Source organism: Dermochelys coriacea, chromosome 3 (genome assembly GCF_009764565.3).
Source record: "Dermochelys coriacea isolate rDerCor1 chromosome 3, rDerCor1.pri.v4, whole genome shotgun sequence".
Classification (NCBI taxonomy): Eukaryota; Metazoa; Chordata; order Testudines; family Dermochelyidae; genus Dermochelys; species Dermochelys coriacea.
In genome coordinates this window covers 208,171,578-208,194,184 of record NC_050070.1, presented here as the reverse complement: position 1 = coordinate 208,194,184, position 22,607 = coordinate 208,171,578, and the positions used below count along the sequence as shown (strand labels likewise).

Sequence of the window (22,607 nt, the reverse complement as noted above, 5' to 3'; positions counted from 1 at the left end):
AGGAGCTGGTTAGCATTCCCGAGTCCCCTGAAGCTAAAGAACCAGGGAACGTGGCTGGAAAGCTTCCATTTCCCTCAGCACATAGAGAAGGCTGGGTGCTGTTCCTGAAGGAGTGTGTCGGTTTCCTTAGCAGTGAGTGGTACGCTGAGGTCCCTCCCATATAAAGCGATATATTGTCATGGGTGAGTGGGGGCATGGGGGCAGGAAGAGGCTTGTTGGGGGTGGACTGGGGCAGAGTGGAGTGATGGCAAACCCGAGCGTATCTTAGAGCCCCCAGGCTCTTGGCCTGCCCAGGGTCAGAGAAGGGGCTTACTGCTCCCTCCTCCCTGGGCTCCACTCTAGACAGGCCCTTTAACGTCCTTTGAGAAATGGCTGCAGTGGTCACTCCCCACTGACTGCCTTTCAGGCAGCCCCTGATTCTCCACGTGCCCAGGGTTGGTGCCCCAAGTCTGCACCTGTTGGGGTGAAGGGCAGAGGCGGTGCACAGTGATTTCAGCGACACAGGCAAGAGAAAAGACCGATCAGTCCACTCGCAGGAGGGTTCCCTGGCGAATCCCCAGGAAGGAGCCTGCCACCAGACCTGGCTAGTCAGGGAATGTAATGGTATCAGCTGTGAGGGTTTCCTCTCTCCTAGCAGAGAGTTTCCACCAGTGCCCAGCTGCTGGCTGTTACCTGTACGTAAGGTATCTGAATGGCCTAGCTGCAGTGCCAAGATGAAAGATGCAGAGAAGCAGGTGATGGAGGTTGCTTGAGGAGCCAGTGCCTGGCAGCTGGGGCAGGGGATTGGTGTGCAGGAGTCATACACTCCCTCTCTCCGTCACAGTCCCACGTCACTGGGGAAGGCAGGACGGCCTCGCTCCCCTGATGCAATCTGAGTGCAGGTGTTAGTTGCCCCGAAGGGTCTCCAGGCAGCCTGACACAGTTTACAAATGCAGAGCAGTAGGTAAGGTCAGCCTAAAACGAAAACCCTTGCCACCCGCCAGCGAAGATGTCTGCAGCATGCACAACACAAACCAGGAGCGAGTCAAGTCTTTGCCTGACACCTTTTCCTCCACTCTTCTTGGTCTTTTTCAGTTGGAGGAGGACAGGCATTCTCAGCACTCCCTCCCGAGGTACAGCCCCCTCAGAAGACTGGCGTCCTCCGTTTTCTCCTCCTCAGCCCTGGAGACAGAACACTACCCTCAGCTCGGTGGCACTTTCATACAGCGCAGCCGGTCAGCGGAGAGCAGCCCTGTGCGCATGCCCCACCGCAGGCACATGCCCCTCACGGCAGGAAACCACAGACTCATGCCTTCTGTCCTCCGCATTTCCAGGTCCCAGCTCCAGCAGGTGTGGGCCCGCTTCACCCATAAAACATAGCCCGTACGGAGGAGCAGCAGACTCCGTAATGCAATAATAATGCCCACCTCCCCACAGTGCGTCACCACTTAATGCAATACTGAATCCCAGACAACATGGCCTAAGGTACTGTAACTTCCAATGCCCCCTCAGCCAGACCCAGGCAAGAGCAAACCCAGACTGAGAACACCTGCCTCTCCAGCCATCCAACACGCCGGGCGAGGCTGCATCCTGGCTGAAGATGGATGGGAATAGCCCCGGTGAATGTCATGTATTAGAGGGCTGGCTTCGGAGCTCCTCTGCTGGGCTCCGTGGTGGTATCGTGCAACCACGGGGTTGTGAGTTCACGGCTGCCTCACGGAACATGGGCACACGCCAAACGCGTCTTCAGGTTAGGCCCGGAGTGGAGAGGTAGTGCAGGTTCAGAGAGCACCCACTCCAGTAAAATGCAGGTCAAGTTTGTCATCATTAGTCTGTTACACTGGGCCAAATCTGGGGGCCATCTGACTCAGCCTAGATTCAGGTAGAGTCCCCCTGGACATTTGGCTAAGTTAGTCCCTCAGGATTTATCTCTCTGTGTGGAGTCCTGGTCACCGTTGCTCTGAAATCCCAGAACGGTTTTTGCAGTCTGTTTTTCACACAGTGACCGCACCTTTCTGTCCCCTGTGACTGTGTCTCTGGTGTGTGACAGTGAGCCTGTTTGTTCTCCCCTCCTACAGCTGCTCCAAACCTACCTGCCTTGCCCCGGTAATGCTGCCAAGTGTAGTGGGCTAATAAGAGTTTCCTTACCGGCCCAGCTGTAGATTGCTGTATTGAAAAATCCCTGAAGCTTTAGGCACCTCTGGCTTTTCATAGGCGAACCAGCACAGTCACCTTGCCGTGTCCATTCTTGTGATAGCTCTGATTTTGCTTTGGTGTGTTTCAGCAATGAGTTGGTGAGCATACTGAGTCCCAGGATAGCTGTTCTCAGCTGTCACTTGAGGAAACGAGGAAAGTAACTTCCAGGAATTCTAAGTACAATTTTGCTGCTTCTCTAGAGACCCTGCTGCCTGGCCCATGCTCCTGGTGCCCCAGGAGAACCAATATCCCGAGGCATGCCAGTTTTCTTTCTCTTACTAGTTAGATCAGGTTTCTTGTGGGACTTGGACCTCAGCACTCGCTGCACAGAGCCCCAGGAGACCCTGTCCGAAACAGTGCCTGGAGTCGGAGGGGCTCAGGAACGTCAGGGGTGATTGAAATTGTCACCAGAACCCTGGTGTCATCTGTCAACGTTCTCTGGGGAATATTGCACCTCCCAGTGTAGCTGCAGTGTGAGGACAGGCTTGGATTACAGCCCACTGTAGCTAAATGAACGCAGTATTTCTCTTCTCTTGAACTGAGCCTTTGGTCTGTTCTTCTGAGAGAAGATGGGTTGTGACGATGCAAGGGAGTGCTGGTCTATAAAAGGAGAGGGGCACTGGTGAGGCTTAGGGGTTTAGAGAGATATGAGCCCGGAGGAAAGGATTCTGGAGAAGGAACTGAGCCCAGGGTGCTGATGACAAAGTTATGGGGAGCTCAGCCAGCAGAGAATGTGCTGGTGTGACCAGGCAGGACAGAGCTGGGTGGTAAGAGAGAGATACTGAATTCTAATACTGACCTTGTACGGCGTCAGAGGACTGTTTCAGACTGAATCACCAGAATGCTTCCTTCTCAGTTGTGGTCCATGCATGTCCCCACGGGAGTCCTCCATTCATCTCTTTGGATTTGTGTTGTGTGCAGCCTTTTTGTGGTAGTTCAAAAACTTCAACTGCAGTTTGGGGTTTAGTCCTATCATCAGAAGGGCATTGGTCATTGCCAAAGGGGGGAAACCAGACTAGATGGACCAATGTTCTAATTCAATTTGGCAACTCCTGTTAGGTGTAGAAACCAGGGGAGAACAAGCTTTCGCTCCCCTCGTGAATAATGTTCCGGGAGATGGTTTCTGAAGGACTGATCAGCTCTGATTTTTTTTCTTTGTATGTTCATAACATTTGCTTTTACTGGACAGCATGTTCTTGGGCCTACAGTGTAACTAAAGCTACACATGTGAAAATCAGCCACACTGGAGAACTCGCACCCAAGAGTTTTAAAGGAGTTGGCCAAAGAGCTGTCCAGACAGCTGATGTTAATTTTTAAAAGTCATGGAAAATTAGAGTAGTTCCAGAGGATTGGAAGAACCCAATGTTCTGTCAGTTGCTAAATGAGATGGCTAGCATAATTACAAGCCTTTAATTATCAGGGCCGGATTAACCTTTTCTGGGCCCAGCGCCAAACATATTTGTGGGCCCCCATGGGGGCAAAGGAGCATGGTGTGGGGAGGTTGGTCCCCAGAGCAAGGGGCCAGCCAGGGGCATTGGGGCATAGCATGGCAGGGCCAGCTCCATTCCACCCATCCCACTGCAAGGGCACTGTATACAAACTGGCGGTTGCCAGACACACACTGGCCCGCCCAGCCCTGTGCTGCTAGTGTGCCCCTTCCCTTCAGGGTGGGGCCATGCCGTGCCACACAGCCCCCGACTCCATATGCCCAGTGTTCCCTGGAACTGCTATGCCCAGCATCCCCCCCCACAGACCCTCCACCACAAATGCACAGCGGCCTGCACGCTACCACCCCTGCCCAGCACACCCCCACAGCCACAGCACTACTGCCCAGTGCACTTCCCCACAGCCCACCACCACAACTACACAGCACCCCACTCAGACCCCCCCACTGCCCAGCATCCCAACACACAGACCTCCCCCACTGCCCCCCAAGAGACCTCCCACTGGCCATCAGGCCCCCCCACACCTCCAGAGACCCACTCCCTCACACCCTGCCCCCTGGCCACACTCACCAGCCCTGCTGGAAGGTGACGGTGTCTGCCAGGCTGGGCTGGCAGTGCGGCTGGGGCCAGTTCAGTGCCAGGTGGGGAATCACTCCGGCTTCTTGAGAGTGGCGCCATTAGCCAGGCCAGGGTCTGCCCCTGCCCCAGCTGGGCTCTCTCAGGACCCACTTGCCTGGAGATAGGGTGACCATACGTCCCTGTTTGGCCGGGACAGTTCCCTTTTTAAGCTCTGTCCTGGCTGTCCTGACTTTTTTGACAAAAACAGGCACTTATCCTGTTTGCTCTTGACAACTGATCAGTTGGCAAGAGCAAACAAACAAATGCCCAGTTTACCAAAAAAGTCTGTGCGCCTCCCTAGCAGGGCATGGAGGAACCTGAGTGTGGGACGGGTGGCGATGCGAGGTGTCAAGCAGTGGGGCTTGGGGAGCTCAGCTCCAGTCCCAGGTAGAATAGAACTTGTGGGGGTTAGGGGCTAGCCACAGCCCCTGGCAGTGTTGGGGGGAGCTGGGGATGAGGAGGGGTCAGCACTAGTCCTGGCAGCAGCATGCAGAGCTCGGGGGATGGGGGGCAGCTCTGCCGCCAGGGGGCAGAGAGGAGCCCTCGACTGGCCTGCAATCCAACAGGAGAGGGCTGGAGGCAGAGGCGGGGGGCAGAGAAGAGCTGGCGGAGCCTTGGAGTGCAGCCCAAGCACAGCAGGCCAGGCCGGGCCTGGGCCTGGCGCCGTGGTGCCATTGTAAACCTGGTACTCTTAATTATCAGTCCCAGACAAAATAATGGAATGGCTGACATATGACTCGTCCAGAAAGATTAAAGACCTGTAATATAACTAATGCCAGTCACTGTGGTTTCATGTAAAACAGGTCTTGTCAAAGAAACTTGATACTGTTCTTTTAGGCTGGATGATAAAAGTAGCTGCACTGACATGATATACTTAGACTCCTCTAAGGCATTTGACCTAATATTGCAAGAGTCTGATTAAAAAAATAATTAATAGATTGAAAACTGGCTAAATGTATTTGTAAATGGGAATCATCGACAAATGGGCATGGTTCTCGTTGGGACCCCCAGGATCTCATTGTGGCCAATGCCATTCAGTATTTTACCAGTGATCTGGAAAAAAATATAAAATCTTTGTGGGTAAAGTTTGCAGGTGACATAGCTTGGTGGGATGGTAAATAATGATGAGGACCAGGCTGTCATACTGAGCGATCGGGATCACTTGGTAAGCTGAGTGAAGTCAAACAAACATGCACTTTAATACTGCCAAAAGCAAGGTCGGGCATCAAGGTGCAAAGAGTGCAGGTCACACCGATAGGATGGGGATGCGTATCCAGGAAAGCAGGGACTTGACAAGGATTTGGGAGTTGTGGCAGTTAACCAAGTGAATGTGAGCTCCCAGTGGGAAGCTGGGGCAGAAAGAGCGCAATGAGATTCTGGGGTGTATAAGCTGAGCAGGAGCTGGGAGGCGGTGTTACCTTTGTGTATGGTACCAGGGAGACCATTACTGGATACTGTGTCCAGGTCTGGTGTCTACACTTTTAAGATGGTGTTAGAAAATTGGAAGAGGGTCAGAAAAGAGTTATAAGCATTATTTAAGGTCTGGAAAACCTGCCTTGTATGAGACTGAAGGCACTCAGTCGATTTAGCTCATCAAAGACAAGGTTAAGAGGCGACAGATCACAGTCTATGAGTCCCTCCCTGGAGAGATCCTGGAGGGTTTGTTAATCCAGCAGATTGGCAGAAAGAGATCCAATGGCTGGACATTGAAGTCAGCAAAGTTCAAACTGGAAATAAGATGCACATTGTTAACATCTTTAATTTGTCAGCTGTAGATAACCATTGGACTGGCTTACCAAGGGATGCTGGGAAAGTGCCATCATTTACATTGGGATTGGATTGGGGCACAAAAAGGACTATGAAAGTAGGGGGAAGCAACCAAAACAAGCCATATCTGAGTGGTGCAGCACCCAGTCCATCAGGTCCCAGCGCCACCCACTCCAATTTGATCCAGCCACCCCTTGGTCACGCCAGCAGGGGAAAGGCCTCTGCTGTTATGCCCCCCACTTGGTCAGGGGCTATGGAGGGGCTGCCCCCCCTTCAGCCCCTTCTGAGTTCAGGTTCTCAAAAATGAGTGGTCATAGCCCCCCTGTTTAAAAAGTTGTGAGGAAGGGAGTGGCCCTTTGCCCACCCCACCCGATCGCCAGCACCTATGGATTGGAGTCTTTGTAAGAGACAGGCTATAGCTCCACTACAAGCTATTGGCTGCCAGCAGGAGTGGGTGAGGGCCTCTGGCCTGTGCTATACAGGAGGTCAGACGGGTGGTCAAAATGGTTCCTTCTGGTCCTAAAAACATGGAGACTGACTAGGCAGGTGCTAACTGGGGGGCTCTTGCTGTTACAGGGACATGGGGTGCGGTTTTGGGTTTGTTTTGTCAGATTATTATTTATTCACATACTCAACAAAGCACACTGAGTAGCACTGTGGGGTCCCCAATTGTAGGGAGAGAGGATTGTAGAGATGGCGGCTGCCAAGAATTTTCAAGTAGCAACTTTTTCATTACAGGATTCGAAAAAAACCCTTGCCCACCATGTGAGAGTGCAGTTCCATAACGTCTCCCAGATTAGTGCAGTGCAGTAGTTCTCAGACCAAGGGTTGGGACCCCAAAGTGGGTCAGGACCCATTTTAATAGGGTCACCAAGGCTGGCTTAGATTTGCGGGAGCCCGGGGCTCAATCCCGAGTCCCACTGCCCAGGGCCAAAGCTGAAACCCAAGGGCTTCAGCCCTGGGCAGCGAGGCTCAGATTACAGGCCCCCCGCCCAGAGCTGAAGCCCTTGGGCTTGGGTTTTGGACACCTTTCTGGGGTGGTGGGGCTCAGGTGGGCTCAGGCTTAGGTCTCGCTCCTGGGGTCATATAGTAATTTTTGTTGTCAGAAGGGGGTCGCGGTGCATTGAAGTTTGAGAAGCCTGGTGTATTGTAATCACAGATGCAAATGTTTAAATGCGCAATTGACAAATATTAAACTTCAAACCTCAGAAAAAAGTGAGTTGCAGCCAGGGTGTGTGTAAGGAGTTTGTTGTCTGAGTCAGATTTTCCCAGGTGCCTGCTACCTCTCAGAATTAACTCGCCGGCTGCAGCGTCCACACCAGTGCAAGAAAACTCACTCTTTGTGAAGTCAGACTCTGGTGCCTTCTATCTGTGTGCGTTAGCCAGGGGTGCTTGTTTTCTGAATGAGCAACGTTGTGTTGTTGTTGGCCTGTGCCCCATTCTGCACAGCACATGTTCCCTGTTGGTGTTTACCACTCTTATTCAAAATTAGCCCCACTAACCTTGTGAGGACACAGTGGGGTAGGATCCAGTACAGATCAAATTGTACGTATCTGCTAAAACTCTTCTATTTTATAACCTGGTTTCCATGTGTGGGCTGGGACCCCTCAGTTCCTTCTTTTCTTTGCCCAACACCCATAGTCTTCCATCCCTTCGTCCCATAGCAAAGAGCTGATGAGATCTTGACTTTTAATCCCTCTCTGTGAAAAAGTTGCTATAAATGCTTGAGTGAAGCTAATTTAGGACGCTCTAGGCAAAGGCCTCCAATCTCCCTCCTCCATTGTCTGGATCACACCATCCTTGGTGAGTCGTTAGCCCTCGTTTGAGTTGGTGCATTAGTCTCCTTCAAAGACCTTATAGAGCGCAGGGGAAGGCTCTGAGCACTGTCACGGGAAGCTCTCTCCCAGCCCTTGCCTGCTGCAGTTAGACCCACACGGGCTCTGTGGGGCTCTGCTGCTGGGGAAGTTAATCTTCGGTGGCCTGCGTCAGAAGCAGGTAAACAAAAGCCAGCAGCCAAAGAGGCTTGGCAAAGAAGAGAATATCAGCCCTTCTTCTGCAAATGTGGCCCGTTTGAGGTGCTTCCCGCTACAGTTGTAGTCACCTTCTGCCCAGGCTGTGTGGTGTATAAGCCAGGGGCTGTGCTGCTGCCTTGCTGCTTTCATCCCTTGCCCAAGTCCCTTTTAGTGGCACGGCTGCTAGGGTGCAGGAGAGGGGCCCGTGGTGGTAGTGAGGTGAATGGCACCCCTCCCCCCCACACACAATGAGTGTCTCTCACTCTGTCACCCTTCCCTGCCCACGGGGTAGGACCAAATGACATGGTGATGCCCGAGGCTGCTGCCAGGGGTGTTCTGAAAGGGGCAGGCCTCGTCAGTTTTCCTGTGTGGGGCTGGGGCTGGGGCTGGGGCAGGGGAGGGCTGGGCCCCCTGGATATGGTGAGTTCCAGATGCAGCTGCAGCCTTCCCCCCAGCATCCCCTTAAAGCTGTCTCTCCTGGCAGGGGGGCACCAGGCTAGAGGCCTAGCCCTGCTGCCAGCCTAGCTAAGGCACACCAGTGCATTGCCTTGCCCGTGACCAGAAGGATGGGCAAGACATTTTCCTGCCAAGCTGACACTAGTCCAAAGATTCAGACAGATCCCTCTGGCTATAGCTATGGATCCAGGCATAGACGAGAGGGTTATTTGCCTTCTGGTTTGTGAACTTGGTGTCCAGGGTGGGTGTGAGTAATTCAGGGTCAAAATTCAATCTGAAATGCACATGCAAAAATGCGGCTTCCACGCTGGCTGCAGGGCAGGGCTCCCTGCGCTCCATCCCTCTCCCTTATCACTGGCCTGTCTCCCTTCCTAGCCTGCTCAGTCTCCTCCCCAGATGACATTCGCTCCTTGGTGCTCCCTGCTTTCCTGTCCTCACCCTACAGATTCACCTGGCCCTGCACAATTCTTATCTGCTATCCTCACATCTCCCTGCATCCCTGTCCCTGTCCCCCACAGCCTGCACCCTTCCCCCCACATTCCCCTACACCCCCTCAACCTGTCTCTGGCCCCCCACATTCCCCTGCACACCTCAGAGTCTGAGTTCAGGGCTGGGGGTCTAGGAGACTGGCTTTATGCTTTGCAAACTTGCTCCCTTCCCTTGCTGAAGTGGAGAAGCTCTGTTTAAATGGCATTTTCGCAGCTGGCATCTTGCTGGGGAGGAATGTCTCTTCACACTGGCGGCGGGGGGGGAGAAGCACAGCTCCTCCGAGCCACTTCACTGCTTTGCTGACACTGCCCATGACGCTGCAGCTGCAGGGTGATGGGGTTCCTGCCGCTGAGCTGATTCAAAGGCCTGTTAATAATCCTCATTTCAAAGGGTTGTGACTGACACTGCGATACGGGAAACAAAACTAAAGCTCCAGACAGTGTTTGTTTTGTGCCTCAAACTAATCATACCACTTCATCCAAAAGGGCACTGCCCGACTCCATTGCCCTGCGCTGCCATGTGCTGGTGGCCTTGAGGATTTGACCTATCCATTGTCTTTGGTTGCACAGAGCAGTTGTCTGGCAGGACATGGCAGTGGCAGTCACCCGCTCTGAGAGCTTGGGGCCTTTGTTTCAGAGATGAGGCTTTCTAATTAGACTAGGGGCAAGAAGTGAGCCTCAGCACTTTAGCCTTTTCTCTATTGCACGGGTTTCCTCAGGGAATCAGGGTGCAGGGCCTGGGGCATTGCACTTTTCAGACAGTTTGTAGCAGAGCAAAGCCATTTAGAGACGGGGAACTGGAGAGCTCTTCCTGTCTGATTGACAGGTAGTTCTCAGAGCTCCAGAGAGAAATTGGAAGTCTTTCCATTGTCTGAGCTTTAAAAAGCCCATTTCAGAGTTTATTAAGTAATAGTAGAGTGTTTTACCTTTTGGTAGCACACCCCATCCCAAATGATCCCAAAGCACTTTACAAAGTGTATAGATATGTGATAGGAATCACTTCTCCTCCCATTTAAATGCCCGCATCCCAGGAGATCCTGACCGAAGAAAGAATTTCACCCTGCAGGGAGAATTTCAGGAGGCAGAGTGTAATTTCCCATGTTGAAAGAAACTAGGTTTGGACACAGGGGCTAATCCCAAAAAGCAGCCTGGGGTTTCACTGGTCACAAGTGGTCAGGATCGCCGATGTGTGTCTCATACAGAGATGTACTACCCTGAATTCAGAGCCGTGATCTTAGGGAAAGGAATGAGTGAAAGAGGAAATCATTTATATTTTAGATTCTTTGATGTTAAACAGCTGAATAATAAATAGGCTACCTGCCAGTGTCTCTGAAACTAGCACTGAAATCAATGCCCGGTCTTTTTCCTCCTGCATCGTCATTTTCTGACGCATGTTATTAGCACTTAGTTCATTTTGACATGTGTGTTCTGCATTTAAGTGCTCACTGGTGGCACAAGAGTACCCTAGCCATGCTAGGGTAGTGTTTCTATTGCTTATGAACATGGCCTGGGGAGGAGATCCATCATGTAAAGTCATTCAGTCCGGTGAAACTGGCATCTCTTTGGTGGGATAGAGGGAATCTCTCCACTCCCCGGCCACATGAGCAGTACTGTGTTAGGACTGTATCATTAACCCGTAACACTTTTTCTGCTAGATAATATGAGGTGTAGTGGAGAGCCTTGACCTGTCCCAATCAGATCTTTACCTTGAGCTGAGGCACTTTTTAAGTAGCTTGCACTGCATAGTTGGAAGCCCTCTTATCCTAGTGCATTCAAGGTGGAAATCTCTTTGGTGATCAGTGATGTGGAGATAATTGCTGGCCAAACTCTAGCATTGCTCAGGGGTAAGGGGCAGAGCTGCCTGCCAGGGTATGTCTACACGGCAAGAAAATCCCTGCAGCTGCAAGTCTCGGCGCCTGAGTCAGCTAACCCCGGTTCGTACAGTGGGGCTGAAAATGGCCTTGTAGTTGTTCCCCCTTGGGCTGGAGCCCAGGCTCGGGGCCCAGGCAGGAATGTCTACTCTATGTTTAGCCCTGTAGCAGGAGCCCCTATCAGTTGCCCTGGGTTCTGAGACTCGCTGCAGCGGGAGTGGGTTTTTTGTGGTGTAGACGTGCCTTGAGAGGCTTGCTGATAAAAGGGGGATTGTGTTTGTTCCCGGACAAGGTCTGAAGCCCTGAAAATCCCTAAACGCCTCTTTCTGCTTCTAATAAACAAACAACCCCAAATACTTCTCAACTTGCAAACATGGGGTGCCTTTCTTCCTAGCTTGGCTGCCCTCCATCTGCCCTCCCTCCACACATGGATAGGAGGGTACGTCCAGGTCACTGGAGAGGCTGGCCAATATAAGCCAAATATGCCCCCCACCCTTTCTCACCCTTGTCCCCATGCTAATGGTGGGTTTTTTTGCTGGAGCTTCCATTGCTGATTGTGTGGCAGTACTGCCCGTGTCTATGAGCCTTGCATGGAGTGTGATGGGCCAGGTCTATCACAGAGGCGTAGCACAGGCTTTCTGCTCTGGCAGTGCCACTTGTGTACATCAATGCAAGTACCCCAAGGGCTATTGCAAAGGAAGAACCTCAGTGAAACAAAGGGCCATACCCTTGTCATGTCTGGTTTTGAGTGGATTATTTGGCCCTATGTGTGTATGCAGATTAGAGCAAAGGGCCTGGAGCCTAATCAATCCCTTTTTTAGTACAGTGTCTCATAGCACGTTTATGTTTCCAGTGGCAGCATGCTGTGATGGGGAGGGGGTGCTGTCACTTGGGACCAGTTGGGGTTGAGTCCACGAGAACGTTTTTTGTGTACTGAACAATTAAAGGCTGATCAGTGTGCCAGTTCCTTCCCTTGCTGCATTCTCGTACCATGTGCTCTTTGTCTGGGTCACTGTAACGTAGAGATCTGCATTGGCAGTTCCACACGACAGCACAAAGATTCATTTATAGGAAATGTTTCTAACTCTCACTTGATGTATTGAAATTCCTTCTTTGTACCACAAAAACCATTGTGGGAAATGATCTTGCAATGAATGTACATTTTTTAACAAGCTGCTAAACCACGTAAGGTGGGGTTGAAACTAACCTCCACGCTACAGTCACCTGCATATATCTGAACATTCAGAGAGAAACTCGCTGTGTGTTGGGAGGTTTTATTTTTTTAGTATGCGAAGCATTTCATGTTGGCTCCTGTCACCCAGCGAACCTGGCTTAAATCTTCCTTACAAGAACTAGAGCTTCCTCATCATCAGCTTCATCACAAGCGCAGGTGGGTGATAGGCCGACATGAAACAGCTAATTGCAAAATCTGTTCCATGCTCCCAGGTGAATAAAGGGGCTGCTCATGGGATGCCTGCCCCTTCAGCTTGGTCCTTCCTGAGAAAACCACAGCAGGCTCCTGTCCAGCCCTGCTAATTTACATGGTCTGTTACTGCTGGGGGAAGGGATTGGCCTTGCAAGCTTTTTTCTTCTTCCTCTTTCTTGCTGCTATCAAGTTGCTTTTGCAACTTGGGACTAGTACATGTTTTGCATTGTTTTCCTTCCACTTTGCTCAGTGGATAGTGAAAACAGTCCTTCCGTGTTGGTGCGTGTCCTCAAGCAGAGAGCCGGAGGCAGACTCTCCCAGGGATGGGTAATCGCGGGAGAAGTAGGGAGTTCTGTGCCAGGGCCATTGGCTTCACAGGCCTAGCACGTCTTGCCAAGATGTTGAGGAAGGGGTGTGAAGCAAACACGAAGAGCGCACACAGTGAGAAGCAGGGCACGCAGCTAGCGTAGCGATGGGTGTGGCATATGCACCTCTAAAGATCAATAGAAGGACAGTGTAGCTTCCGGTGGTAGGACACTGGGAAAGGAGATCATCTCCATGAGACTGGTGCTGCCGAATCTTGGAATGACAGGCTTCTGCAGACTAGCGTCATAGTTCTATGGGATTGTATTCAGTGAGGGCACCTGCTCCGTGTTATCCCCTGGGGCAGCTGGCTTGGAAGGAATCAGGCACTCAGATTCTGGCTTTCCCCCTCACTGTAGTAAATTCTGCCAAGTCTCCCAGTCCCCAGTGAGCTCAGTCGCTGCTGGCAGAGCATAATGTCACTTCCAGGATATGCTGAGGCCCCGACAGGATCCAGTTGGAAGCTGTTACAGGGAAGGCTGGACTAAAACTCTTGCTATCTATTTGCTATCTGCATTTCTCAGGATTAAGGCCTCTTCCCGTTCCCAATGCAGTGCTCTGAGTCGCGTTGGGAACTTGCTTTCTGTTCTTGGACCTTCCAGCTCCCATGAAAAAACTCAGGGACCAGCAAATCCTTCCTTTGCATTATCTCCCACAGCCAGTGGCTCATTGCTGTGCTTCTGTCACTGCTAAGCCAGTTTGAGTCCAAATCATACATTTGCTGCAAGACGGCTAAGGTGCAGGGGTGTGTGTCTGTAGTTGTCGCTTCTGTTTCAAGCTGACAGAATTCGATGATGCTGATGTACTTATGTCATGCAGTTAGCCTGGACACAGGTGTGCAGAGTGTGGATGAGCTTCCTGGTTTGCTGTGGAAAGTTCAGCTTGGGGCTCTTGTGTTTGCACAAGGAGCTGGTTCTTGAGAAAGTCCCCTTTATGCAACCCTCCAGGCTAGCATCATTTCGGAAGCACATTAGACAGACTCACGTGGGTCCGACAGCAGGTCTCATCTGTTGCTGCATTCAGAGAAGTTCTGGAAGCCCATTTCAGTGGGGGAACTGTCTGCTGTAGCTTAAAAGGTAATGAGGGATTGGTTTGGAAGGACCAAGTTGTCTGAAGGGGTCCAAAGCTTGTTTTTCCCTGAGCCTTTTTATTCTTCCTGTGTCTAATCCCTTTAGAGCCTAAGATAAACCCCTCAGCCTTTTTGTATTGCAATAACACTGTATTATATGCTTGCACTATTCTCCTGTCCAGACCAAGCATGCAAGAAACAATTTAAAGCTTTTTTTCAGAAGAAAAGCACTGTATTATTGTGTATATAGAGATCCTGAGAGAGAATTTGAATTCTAACTCTTGTTTAAAAGCATGCACTGAATACCTGTATGTAGAACACGCTGTAAATGCTGCCGAGTACTGTAAAATCCTAAACTTGAAACCACAACAAATGAGCAACTTCATCTAAAAAACAAAACAGAAGCTGTGCAATGGATTCTGTGCCTTTTTTAAATCCATGTATGTTAATCCAGACAATCGGAAAAAGCTTGTATACTACCAAAACCTTATTAAAGAATCAAAGGCACAACCCTGGTGATGGTGTTTTCTTTCACCCCTTCTCCTTTAAATCTGTTGGAAGATCCTTCTGTGATGTGTCATGCTGACCCTTAGCAACGAGTGGAAGAGCTCAGTTGTTAGACAGACAGGGCTTATCCCTTTTCCAGAGCTTCTCTGTGAACCCCAGGTAAGCTGGGCTGGACTGTCATCCAGCTGAATTCACTGTGTTTTCCCAGTAGACTCAAATGATAAGACCTCTTTGGTTTCCAGGGATGCAGTGCTGACAGCTGTTTGTGTTGCTGGTGCCGCAGAGTTGTCAGTGCTGCTAGTGCAGCTGTTCTCGGAGCTCCAGTGTTAGTTGAATGAGCAGAGAATGCAGCCAGCTGATTCAGCAGACCTCGAGTTACTCATCAGGAAAGCCCACAGGCTCAGTTCAGTGGCGAAGGTGCTCGGCCAGGTTCATTGTTGACAAAGCACAGTGCTGGTGCCCCATAGGAGCTATAGATACACTAACACATATGCCTGTGAGAATGTACCAGTTCTGTCCCCTAGATCAGTACAAAGATACCCCTCCTTCCACTCTCCTTTTATGCATCGATACAAACAAGTTACATATTACATTCCATATGCTTTTCGTTGTCAGCCTCTATCTTGTATCTTCAAGTTCAAACCAAACATTCTCATCCATTATCCTGCCATCCCTTGCTTCTCTTACGAGGGGTCAGTGCATCCCTGTACCATCTCTTGGGAGTTTGTTTATGTAGTTACTCTGGGTGTTCTTGGTCCATCCTTGCAGGTCAGGAATGTGCTTATTTGGTTAGATAATACCTAGTGTGTTACTGTTCTGCCAAGGCCAGGCCTGCTTTGGTTCACCCGTCAGCTGTGCCTGGGGCTCCAGCAAGGCCTAGGCCAGCTTTAGGTTCATGTTTAACTAGTGAACTAGGTCTGTGAGCGTCTCCCCACTCCAGGAGCTCGCTGAGATGTCAGAGACAGCCAGTGTTTCATTCAGATTTGCGATCAATTCTCAGCAGACCCGAAGGGATGTCGACTTTCAGCTGATAACCTTAGGCAGTCTTGCCATGACGTGAAGAGTTTGGAGAAGACAAGACAAGAAAGATTCTGCTCCCAGTACTGTGGGGAAGGTGTGCTTACCTACCAGCCCAGAGGCTGATTTCTAATACCACTCTTCCCCTGATGGCTGCAAATACCTCCTCTACTTCATAACCTGTATTGTGAGCCAAGGTGTCACTGCTGCCTTGGCGAGGTAAAGGTCGCTCACCAATATGACGTGAGAATTTGCACCTAGTCACTGCAGGTAGAGCTAGGTGTAGATCCAAGGTCTCTACTCTGACAGTGCATCCAATGGCTCCTGGTTTACCACTCAGGGTACCTTCCCCTCATGCATGGTAGGGAAGATATCTCTCATGCATAATGAATATTTTACCAGCGGGGCAGGGATCTGTGACTAACCTGCACAAAGCATGTGTTCAATGCTGGAAGTGTGACGCTTGGCAGGTCTGTTGGACACTGTGTGTTGTATCTCCCCTGTATGGGCTGGTCTACCTAGAGGATAAGAGCGTTCTTTTCCTCTGGCTAGCAGCTCCTATCCTATAGCTGAAGTGAATGCAGTCTGTCCCATAAAGCTGCAGGCTGTGGGTTCATAACCTGGGGGAGGAAAGGTTGATACAAAGCTCCAATGTGTTTTCATGGGTTAAACAAGTTCCTAACTTGGCATGTTTCTCTGAAAGACTGTGTCAATGTGTATGAGACTTGGCTGCTCTATTAGAGAACCAAGTTCTGTCCCAGCTCTGTATAAAGTGACTCTTGTAAGCTCTGTTACCTGTGAAAGGGGTGAATGCTAAACTGTCCCCAAGGTGGAGGCAGTGATAAGCCATGGGGGACAGATCTGGGGCTGGAACGTGTGGTCTCTGGGCTTGCAGTGCAATGTGAGAGTCGATCCCTCTGATTTTGCCTCCCTGGGATTGCTCGAAGGCTGGAAGTTTTTGGACCATTGTGAGATTGCCTGCAGCAGGGGCTGTCACTGTGGTGACTTGGTTGTGTGCAGTGTGTGTCTGGGCAGTGTGGGGGAGAGGTTTATGCAGATCTAGGGCTTTACACTGTATTTCCTAGGTTTGTCTGGCTTTGAGTCTCTTAGCAGCCTGATCTTTCCCTCACAAAGTGTTTCCTAAAGATTGAATTCCCTGTGGTTTCCAACGGTTTAAATCAAAGAGATTGAAAGGAGAGTATGGTCTGCAGCCCCAGGGAGACTCAGCCAGGCTTCTGGCATGGAGCATCTCCCCCACGCTGGGGAATCCTCTCTGCACAGAATCTCCCAGCATGGGGCACTTTCTGGAGCTGAGCAGAGGCAGGAGGAGGCATAACAAAGACAGCCCTGCACCCTGGTAATTCTTTATTGCTGTACTGCCCAGAGGGACTCTGGCAGCAGGGTGCACAAGCCAGGGCAGCCTTCAGGCTGCTCTAATCTATGTCTGGGGCTGATCCATCCTCCTTCGGCCCCAGCAGCAAGAAGGTGCAAAGCCTCCCCACCCAGTCCCAATCCTGAGCCCTCTCTTCCCCCCAGCGTACTGTAGAAAATCCAGACCCTTTCAGTTCCATCACCCTTCTTTGCCGAGGAGACCTGGGCTCCCCGGTTCAGGTGCCCCCGGGCTGCAGTATGTTTCACAGAGCAGCGGGGATGCTGTGCCGTGTGTAGGTTCTGAGGAGCCTGCCTTTTGCCCAAAGTGGGTTATGATGAAAGATGAGACTCCCCAGCCTGAAAATCTGGAAGAAGGGATTTTTGGAAGCACTGTAACTCAACAGTACTGTTGGAATCAAAGGTGTCTTTGAAAATTCAAACAAGCTCAGATTTCTCGTTCCAAGTAGTTTTTCTCAAAACAATAGAACTCAAAGATTGCAATGGTCCCCTTGAAACAGAGTTAAAAAATTTCAGTGGTCCCGTTGAAAGGAATCTTTGGTGCAATCTCTGGCCTGGTCTGCACTAAAGGGTGAGCTTGACATAGCTGCATTGATGAGGAGTGTGAAAACCCATCTCTGGCAACAAACCCTGCCAGTGTAGACACAGCTGTGTGGATGGAAGAATGCTTCCCTCAACGTAGCTATGGTCACTTGGGGAGGGGCTGTAGACTGTGTCTATCCTACACGGCTATGCCAGCGTAGCTACGCTGGTGTAGTCATGGTAGTGTAGACATACTCTGAACCACGGAGCTGCCATCAGCACCTCCCGCATAGAGCAGTCTCCCTCCCTAGATCTCAAAGGGCTTTGCAAAGGTGGGTCAGTATCATTAGCCCTGCTTTCTAGATGGGGAGAGTGAGGAGAAATGAACCACCCAGGGCGCCAGAGGCAGCTCCAGGTTTGGAAGCCAGGTCTTGGTCCTGTGCCATGTCAGGGCTTGCCGTCACAGCCGAGTTAACTCACGTGGTTACTAATGCCCCTCTCAGCTGAGCTACATGGTACGTTCATCCCAGGCAGTGGAGCTGGAACACTCTGAATAGTGGGGATGCTGAAAGCCAGCTCCCTTCCCCTGTCCGCCCTTGGCCAGAGCTGGGGCTGGGAGCAGGGCCGTGTCTCCGCGAGGCAGTGGGGACCCGGACAGGGGTAAGGGGGCCGAGGTTGGGGCCACAGCTGGGAGCGGGTGTGGGGCCGGCAGCCGGGCCCCCAGGTGGTGGGCCGGGAGCCAGGACCCCGGGGGGTGGGGGGCGGGGGGCAGTGGATCCCCACGTAAAACCTGGCGGTGCTGCAGCACCCCCCTGCACCCCTAGTTCCCACACCTATGAGCCCAGGCTGGCTGGGGGGGGGTTAGAACATGAGTGCTGCTTTCATGCAGTCTGGAACCCACCTGCTTTGCAGTGAGGATGCAGGCTAACTCACTCTAGTGCCAGTAATCTTCCAGTGCCTTCCCACCATCCCCGTGTGCCCAGGCAGACAGAGGAGTTTTCCAACAATTCAGTGGGAGAGAATTGCGGAGAAGCTCAGCTGTCTGCAGCGCTAAGAGCCATGGGATTGCTCCAAAAGTCCTAGCACCACACCCAGGGGAGCACAGCACCAGTGCAGACATGGTAACTCGGGTGGGGCTTTGCAGTGTGGGTGCTCTGCCCTGGACTAGGCTAACCTGGCTACTCAGAGCTGGGGGCCAAACACCCAAGTTAACCCTGCAGTGAAGAGACACCCTCAGACCACGATTCCTTTGGGATGTCTTTCTTTTAACAAGTCCAGGGAGTGTGAGTAACACAGGTAAGGAGATGGGTGTGCTAAAAGGACGTCTCACCACACTGTCACTGCAACCAATTCTCTTTGGGCCAGGTTTGCTGGCAGCTGATGCTGAGCACCATTTCTTTTGGCCCAGTTCTCTCGCTGTCAGATATTTGTACTTCTTGAGGTTCTCTGCAGCAGGCATTTGAAAGGGGAAGCCAGGAAAGCACACAGGCCGCCCAGAACAGTGAGGAACACAACATAACCATGAGCTGGACGTAGAAGGTTTCATAACCCACCCTAGCAGTCAGTTCTTGCAAGGGAAGCCATCTCTCAATTGCAGTCAGGGTAGGAAGTCAGGGAAGGGGCATGAGCCGAATGTGCAGGGTAAGAGGAAGGTCCCAGTTTGGAGAGGACACCACCCATACTGTGCGGTGTTACTGTCGGCCACGTGTGCAACCAGACCCACAAGGAAGCCTCTTTTTTTTGCCTCTGTTTTCACTAACAAGGTCAGCTCCCAGACTGCTGTGCTGGGCAACACAAAATGGGGAAGAGATGGCCAGCCCTCTGTAGAGATAGAGGTGGTTAGGGACTATTTAGAAAAGCTGGACGTGCACAAGTCCATGGGGCCGGACGAATTGCATCCGAGAGTGCTGAAGGAATTGGCGGCTGTGATTGCAGAGCCCTTGGCCATTATCTTTGAAAACTCGTGGCGAACGGGGGAAGTCCCGGATGACTGGAAAAAGGCTAATGTAGTGCCCATCTTTAAAAAAGGGAAGAAGGAGGATCCTGGGAACTACAGGCCGGTCAGCCTCACCTCAGTCCCTGGAAAAATCATGGAGCAGGTCCTCAAAGAATCAATCCTGAAGCACTTAGAGGAGAGGAAAGTGATCAGGAACAGTCAGCATGGATTCACCAAGGGAAGGTCATGCCTGACTAATCTAATCGCCTTTTATGATGAGATTACTGGTTCTGTGGATGAAGGGAAAGCAGTGGATGTATTGTTTCTTGACTTTAGCAAAGCTTTTGACACGGTCTCCCACAGCATTCTTGTCAGCAAGTTAAGGAAGTATGGGCTGGATGAATGCACTATAAGGTGGGTAGAAAGCTGGCTAGATTGTCGGGCTCAACGGGTAGTGATCAATGGCTCCATGTCTAGTTGGCAGCCGGTGTCAAGTGGAGTGCCCCAGGGGTCGGTCCTGGGGCCCGTTTTGTTCAATATCTTCATAAATGATCTGGAGGATGGTGTGGATTGCACTCTCAGCAAATTTGCGGATGATACTAAACTGGGAGGAGTGGTAGATACGCTGGAGGGGAGGGATAGGATACAGAAGGACCTAGACAAATTGGAGGATTGGGCCAAAAGAAATCTAATGAGGTTCAATAAGGATAAATGCAGGGTCCTGCACTTAGGATGGAAGAATCCAATGCACCGCTACAGACTAGGGACCGAATGGCTCGGCAGCAGTTCTGCGGAAAAGGACCTAGGGGTGACAGTGGACGAGAAGCTGGATATGAGTCAGCAGTGTGCCCTTGTTGCCAAGAAGGCCAATGGCATTTTGGGTTGTATAAGTAGGGGCATAGCGAGCAGATCGAGGGACGTGATCGTTCCCCTCTATTCGACACTGGTGAGGCCTCATCTGGAGTACTGTGTCCAGTTTTGGGCCCCACACTACAGGAAGGATGTGGATAAATTGGAAAGAGTACAACGAAGGGCAACGAAAATGATTAGGGGTCTAGAGCACATGACTTATGAGGAGAGGCTGAGGGAGCTGGGATTGTTTAGTCTGCAGAAGAGAAGAATGAGGGGGGATTTGATAGCTGCTTTCAACTACCTGAAAGGGGGTTTCAAAGAGGATGGCTCTAGACTGTTCTCAATGGTAGCAGATGACAGAACGAGGAGTAATGGTCTCAAGTTGCAATGGGGGAGGTTTAGATTGGATATTAGGAAAAACTTTTTCACTAAGAGGGTGGTGAAACACTGGAATGCGTTACCTAGGGAGGTGGTAGAATCTCCTTCCTTAGAGGTTTTTAAGGTCAGGCTTGACAAAGCCCTAGCTGGGATGATTTAACTGGGACTTGGTCCTGCTTTGAGCAGGGGGTTGGACTAGATGACCTTCTGGGGTCCCTTCCAACCCTGATATTCTATGATTCTATGATTCTATGAAGCAGAGGTTAAACGAAAGGGCTGAGGCATGTCTCGGCAACAGAAAGGCCGAAACTTAGAAGAGAGGGAAGGAATTGTTATTTTTCGTGCTACCGTAGCACCTTGAGATCCAAATCTGGGTCGGTACCCCACTGGGCTAGGGGCTGTCCACGTGGCCCCGAGGGCTGCTTGGCTAATCCCAGAGAGGGCTGTAATGAACAGCAGGAAGGAGCTGATGGGGAGCGTGGATCAGGGAGCGTGGATCAGTGCTGAACCAGGCTGGAGCATGCGCGGCTAGATGGGGCGGAGTTGTTTTTAAGTACAAAGGTGAAGAGCTATTAGGTACTAGCAGAGAATGAGAGCAATACCAGAGGTCTCTAGAATCGGGACCTGCGGCTGAGGAGAGAGGCTAATGCTGCCCAGAAAAAAAGTGAGCTAGAGCATTAATATCCAGTCCCATCCCTGGCCCCACTGCAGCAGGGCAGTGTGCACAGGCCCCATGGGAGGTAGAGTGCTGGGGCATTGCAATAATCCCTCCGGCCCGTATAGGAGAAGCTCCAGAGAGGTGCACTCAGCTCTCTTCGACAGAAGGCTGGTGGCCATGATGCTGGCCTTTGAGAGCAGAGGCAGAGGTTTAAAGAGAGAACTGGGGGATCGTCCAGACAACAAAAGGGAAGTGGATGATCGTCCTCCACTAAAACCACCCACCCCCAGATCAGAGGAAATGGAACGGGGCTGGAGCAGGAAGACGTCCACAGAAATGTTACTGGGAACAGCGGCTCTTCTCTGTGGGGAACCCAACGCCCTGGGCAGGCTGCCAGGGCTCCTGCACTGAGGGCCTGATGCACAGCCCTGCAAAGTCCCTGGAAAGACCCCTGGCGAATGCTGTTTGCACTGCAGGCCCTGTGCTCGGGAGAGCCAGCTTCAGCAAGCGAATGACACACAGCCCTGGGCCGCAGAGCTGGCCTAGACACACATCTGCGAGGTGGTCCTCAGGCAGAAGAGCCGTCTGGGTGCATCGCCCTGTGCAGTGCGTTCAGTTCAGCAACTGAGGCTGAGTTGACTAAGCGGTGATGGGACAGGGAGAGGGAGACGGGTCTGCATGCAAAGGTGTCCGCTAGAGTCACGCTACAATTGGACCGGCCTGCAGAGCCTGGGGCCTGAGAAATGACGCAGGAGAAGTGAAGCAGAAAGTCCAGAGGGCACAGAAAAGTGGGTAGGCCAGGCCAGCGCAGGGGAGGTAGATGGGGAAAAAAGGAGGAGGCCAAGTCAAAAAAAAAAATGATGCCAAAGCTTTTGCTGGATAACAAAAATGGATAGTTGAGAGGCAAACACTCCGGACGCACTGGAGAAGGAGCTCCACATGGCTGTGCTGGGAGTGGCTTCCCTGCAGTCTGGAACCAACATGGAGCCTGCTTCAGGTGTCGCAGGTACACAAAAGGGCGAAGGGTGTTTCCAGTCAAGGCACGTTTAGTTATTCTGTGCAAAGCCGCTGCCTGTTTGCCGGTTGGCAAGGAATTTGAGATTGTATTGTTCATGTCAACAGCTATCTGGACACTTGTCCCCGTAAAACAACCAGGAGAGATACTTGACTCTAGCTTGATGAATGCGACTGGGTATTGCAGGCTCTTTCCAATAATTTAAACCGGAGTGTGTCAAAACAAATCAAAGCTTAAACAGCAAAGCCCTCAGGGAGTGTTAACGGTAAAACCTAATAAAGACACTCGATGTGTCAGCCTTCACTAATTGCTGATCATTTTAGCGAGGGACTGGGGAAGGGAGGAGGGGGAGCCCATGGTGGGGGGAACTGGAGTCAGTGATGGGAAGGGGACGCAGATAAGACAGCCAGGAAGTGGGAGAGGAAGATGGGGATGGAAAAGCAAAAGGCCATGATACCGGGGCCCTAACTGAGCAGTGCTGAGTGTGGCAATAAGGTGCTGAACACAAATAATAGCTAAGTTTACTCCAGAGAGGCCATATTCTCCCTTTGCTCTTTGTACAAAACTCACATTGGAACTGGGGTTAGGGTGACGAGCGGGAGTCCTCTATGGAATGAAGGATGGGTGCGATCTTAAATTTATA

The 22,607-nt window shown here is 51.4% G+C and overlaps 1 protein-coding gene across 6 annotated transcripts in view; it reads left to right on the top strand.

Annotated features, from left to right (window-relative positions):
- Positions 1 to 22,607, top strand: part of TTBK1 (tau tubulin kinase 1) — a 152,122-nt gene that overhangs the window by 124,790 nt on the left and 4,725 nt on the right. The window lies entirely within an intron of this gene.